Genomic DNA, 5,824 nt, shown 5'->3' with positions numbered 1-5,824 from the left:
TCACTTTTTTGTTTTATTTTCAACTTTTCTTAACATTTTCATTTTCCCTCCATTTTTTTTTCAAAAAGGGCGGCAAGTTGGCAACGGCAAGAAATTGATTATTGAAATTTGAATGGAAATAAATCACATCAAATTTCAATGGATGCAAAATCATGCAATGCATCATGCATATTAAATTATTAATTAATAATTATTATAGTTTTTATAAAATTTAATATATATATATATATATAATTATTATAGATAGACTTAATATTTTGGGGGTATAATTATTATAGTATATATAATTATTATAATTATTATAAATTTTATAGTTAATTTAATATATATATATATATATATTATAATTTTTAGGGGTATAAAATTGTAAAATTAATGTATATAATTATTACAGTATTTTTTTAGGGTTATAAAATTTTAAAAATAATATTCTGCTTATCGTGTATCGTGTTACCCACGTGTATACCCGAACCAACCCGTTATCTTAACAGGTGCTTATCGGGTTACCCGATAACGACCCGATTCGTTATCGTGTCGACCCAAACACCTGTTAATTTCGTGTCGTGTCGTGTCGTGTCGGGTTATCGGGTCGTGTCAGAAATTGCCAGGCCTACCGTCAGGTCCCCGTTATTTGATCTCTGAATGTTTGTTTTTTTGCGATTTTTGGTGTATGAGATCTCGAAGTTATACAAACAAGTTTGACGGTTCGATCATTGAAACTAGTTTTGTAGAATGTGTATCCCATCAAGTTCAATAATATATATATTAAGTAGCTTTAAATTTATTATTGTAACTTGGATCGGGTTTTTGTTAGAAAAATATGTTATTGTGTTTTACGTAAAAGAAAAAAAAAAGAATTTGAAAGGAGTAAAGTCATATTTTTAGTAAATTTTATAATATATATATATATATATTTTTTTTTTTAAAGTATAACTTGCGCGACATGACAATGGGGTCATTGCGCAAACATACTTTGCGCGACGCAACAACCAATGCGTTACGCAAAGACTGTTTGCATGACGCACCAACCAATAAGTCATGCAAAGGGTGTTTGCACGATGAACAAACTGCATCGTGCAAAAGGTTTTTGGGGTTCACCTGTGTATATAATAATTTATTTTTAAATACATCTTGCGCGACGCCACTGTAGAGTCATCGCGCAAAAATGCTTTGCGCGACGACATAGTGTATACATGCGTCGTGCAATGTGTTAAAATTTTGGCGGTTTAAGTTGAAAAAATGGACGGTTTTTTTAAAATTTTCTGATTGGTAAAAAAGGGCGCGTTTTGTTTTGTATAAATCTAGGCTGGGTGTTCTCGTTCTTCGACCACTCCAGTTAAGTCCTCCCTTAGACCTCACTTCTCCTTGCGCCTCCCCAGTATATCCGATCTCTCTCCTCTCCCTGACCACATCCTCCTCGATCTCTTCCTGGTATTCTCTCTACCCTCCTCTATGTCTTCCTTCATTCATTATTTTCACCTTACATGACCGATTGGTAATTTGGTATTCTTGTTCTTGATTTTACCGCGAAAGTAACTTTCTTTTGGGTCTCAAATGGATTGTTTGCTTTTTTGTGGACATGGGCAGGCTTGATTTGGTGAGATATGAATTGGGTTTGTCTAAATTTTTGAAATTTTTATGTCAATCGACGTGGGTTGAAGGAATTGCCGATTCGCATGATTTTGGGATTTTAGGGATTTCTACCTCGTTTGGATTTTGGGTTTGTTTCGTTATAGTATATGTACGTTGTCATCCTGCATACAATTACTGAATTATTTCTTTTAAAGACAATTTATCTGTCTAATCTTTTATGGTAAAGAATGTTGATTATGTGTTAGCTTCCTGAAACTTGGAGTGCTTCCTGAAACTAGGCTTTTAGATGAATCATCATTTCGCTTTCAGACGACCTTTACTGAAAAGTGTGATGTTTATTGATGAAGGGAATGGTTTCGTGTTAGTATTCTTTTGATAGTAGACCTTGTCCCTCATTTTAGAAGAATTATGGTACGAATTTGTTTATCTAATTAAGATTCGTCGTCATGGAAAGTCTAAATTATTTGTGTAAGGGGCGACATAATTTACCAGCATCTATTCTTCTGGCCGTGTGCCTGCACCTACGGTATTCATCAACGTCCTCATCCACCCTGGTCATCTAAGAACTTTTAAGTGTTGGTGTGGTCCTCTAAAAACTGCTAACTATGGGAAAATACAACAAAATACAAAGTAAGCTATGAAATATCTAAGTACTGCACCTTTTAATCCACACCCTTATGAGCTCAACCGCCCTTGGGAAGATATCACTTATAAAGGTTGAACATTTGATTCATGTGCTTAGTTCTCTTTTGTTCTTTTATTGTTTCTTCTTTTGAAATGTAGTCCCTTATTTCATTTGGAAATGTTTCATGTTTGTTAAATTCCATTAATTTCCAATTTTGAAACTAATCTGTTATTTATTCTCAAATGATTATTTTAGGAGCTGCTTTCAATGAGAGGAATGACTTCTGTTATTTCATGATTGTCATCCTTACCGTAATTTTTAACATGCCTTTGTATTTGTTTATTACAAGTGTTCTCATTGTGACAGAATTACTCATTGTTAATAATCTGTATATTGCCTTTGTTTCCTATATTTTCTCTGCAACAGATTGGAGTCTAAGTGAGAAACGGCTCATTTCTTACGTTTTATCACATGGCAGCTCATTCAGAAAGGATCGTCTAGAGATTTTAAGGGTATCTGATTATGATAATCCCATTGGCAGCTCATTCAAGTCTGTATATTGCCTTTGGTTTGGTTCATCAACTACTAATCACCGTCAAATGCTCTATGCATAATAGCTAGTATATATTTGTATTTCTTAGTATATGTGTGTGGATGTACATAAGGGCATGTCATCGCCCTGACGGAGGATGTGGAAACCCTAAAAGGTAAGATTGCGGCCCAAGAAGCAGCCCGGGATGCTCGGGAAGCCCAGATTGCAGCCAAAGAAGCAGTTCGGAAAGCCCAGATTGCAACCCAGTTATCGGCCCAGGATGAGAAGATGAGTATGATCTTACGGGCATATAGATGTCTGGCCTTCAAATCCCGATGCCAACACTTGATGTTGCTCCACCTTCGTCCTCTTAGCCACTTCGTTTAGTTGATACCCAGTAGCCTGATGCATCAAACCTAGACGATTACTTGTAGTTTTTTCTTTTATGTTCGAACATCTTGTATGTACATTTTCATATAATTTATAATTAAATATTTTTTCTTGGTTTATTAATTATTGTTTAGAATTTAATTACAATATTTATTAAAAATTAAAAAAAATATATTTTTGCCAAAAAGAAAAAAGAAAAAAAAGGGTTTGCGTGATGAATAAGTAACCTGCATCCTGCAAAGACACTTTGTGCAACGCATGTCTCTACGTTGCGCAAAACTCTTTGCGTGACGGATAACCTATGTCGCGCAAACCCTGTTTTCACTGCCTTCGCGTGACGATTGGCGCTCGACAAAGGTTTCGTTGGGTTAATTTTCAGGCAACATTTTTTGACTTTGCATGACGAAGGTACTTGCGTCGCGCAAACTGTTTGTTTTTTTGAACTAGTGTCAGTATCAATCCTTACCTTTTTCCTATGTCCTCCAAGCACTGCACCCACTCACTATTTTTTTTTTTCCAGTGCTAGCCCCTGCACTGTGGAGAGACAAGTGAGTAATGTGGCCCAAATTCATGTACAAGAAAAAGTCATGAGGTGGTTGTGGTGGCACTACGATACATGACGAACGTGATCTGGCATTTGCAAAGCCAAAATCCCATGAATGATTTTTGGAGCATTTCCTCTGGTGACACCAAATCGTTGCCGCACCTTTCGGTGCATAGATTTGCTGGTCCATGGATGTGAAACCCTTTCTCCTCCTTCCATACCCTATTGTTATATAATTAGACACTTACCCCCTCTAGGAATCAGAATATCTTCGGACTATTGGAGCAGACAAGCGTGCGTTCCCAACTCTCGCCTTACCTTATTTTTACTGTGTGTTTCTAGTCTAGGGTTGTCTTTTTCTTTGCGGGGAGGAGGAGGTGGAGGTGGCTTGATGATAATCAGATCGCGTTTGATATGGAGGATTATATTATACTCGATAAATGACAATGTTTATGTTCAATTAGGGAAGAACATGGATGCAATATAGCTAACTGCTAAGATAATTTAGATTTCATGTGCAATCAAAGAAGAATGTAGATGAGAGATTCTAACTGGGAAAGATTAGGCTATTCTTAAGAGGTTGATGCCTAAAACTTATTTGTTAATCCCCTTAAAAATGGTTAAACACCGACCTGTTTTAAGTAGCACGCCCCATATTGCAACATTTAAAAAAATGATTAGGGATAAAATCTAATTTGTATTGAATGTGTCTCCAAAAATAGGAGATAGGAATGATTTTATATAACTCCAATAAGTTGGTATTCCTCTTCACTTGTAAGTGAGAGGTTTTAGTTTCGATTCTCGTCAAAGGCAAATTTGAACCACATTATTGCTAACTTATTGGGAGGCTAAGCCCACCCCCTCCCCCTTAGCGTAGATAAAATTGTTTGTTAAAAAGAAAAAGCTCTTAGCTATTAAAGCTTGTTTTTCTTATTTTTTTTAGGCTAACCACAATTTAACGTACACACTTTTTTATACTACGACATCCGATTTCTTTTTACTGCTTATATACATAATTAGTTAACCCTTCCAAATAGCCCATAAAATGAGTCATCAAAAGGCCTAAGCCCATATAACTTGGGCCTGACAAAATGATGTTCAGTGGTCTCTACCCAAGTAGTTGTGGCCCATGATCCAAATGACCCAAAAACCAGTCAATCATGTTATCCTTACCTTTCAACCAACCCTTTCGTTTCCGCTTCTGCATCATTATATAATCTCAGTCCCTTACCTTGATGCCTACAACTCCAATTTTTTTTTTTTTTTCTTTTTAAGGGTAATGGCATTGATTGCTATCAACGTGTTGCAGCTCTCAAGGGTGAAACTTTAATCGAATGAATATAGATCAATTGATAGACATTTTTATTGAGGAAGAGAATCCATGATGAATGCTTTTTTCGTTTTTTATATGCTAACTAGATGAGTACTCGAGCGATTGATGGACTGGGAAATTGCGTGAATGACAAGACCAGTCTAACCTAAAGTAAAGGCTCTTCCCTCTTATATAGGTGAACTTGGTTCGTTCCATTCTTAGGGAGAAGAAGGATCCACTAGGAATGAATAGAAAGATTGGAGTAGCCTCTTCATTAGCCGGAAGGCATTTGTCTCCACCGAAGAACGAACACAAAAAAGGTTATTGTTTAGGTAGGATGTAGTCTAATGGCTAAAGCTTTGTCGGTTTCTTGTAGGCTGAACTCTCTTCTCTTTAGGCTTAGCGTTGTTTTGGGGTAGGATGGTAAAAAAAAGAAATGTACTTGTTTCAAAAACAATAAAACAACACCACCCAACATGTGCAAGGGTAGGATGGAAAAATAACCCAATCAAATGAAAAAAAGAAGGTACTTTCTTCATCATATAATAACAATAGAAAAAAAAAGAGTGTAAGGGAATGGTAGGTGTCGACAATTTTGGAGAAGAGTTGCCGGCATTAGAATTAGGTTCACCGGATTAAATAAAATGGGCGTAGAGAGAGAAATTTTTGCTATTGTGTTTGGGTTTATAAAATTGTTTTTTTTTTTTTAATATTTATTTAGGGTGAATTTGGAAATTTGGTAGACAAATTTTTCTCGTTGGTTGTAAAGATAAGATAGTTAGGTTCAAATAAAATTTCGCTAGCCTTATCTATACTACTACAACATAA

Source organism: Pyrus communis, chromosome 8, assembly GCF_963583255.1.
Source record: "Pyrus communis chromosome 8, drPyrComm1.1, whole genome shotgun sequence".
In the NCBI taxonomy this organism is placed as follows: domain Eukaryota; kingdom Viridiplantae; phylum Streptophyta; class Magnoliopsida; order Rosales; family Rosaceae; genus Pyrus; species Pyrus communis.
The sequence above is the reverse complement of the archived record's forward strand: the minus strand, read 5'-3'. Positions refer to the sequence as shown.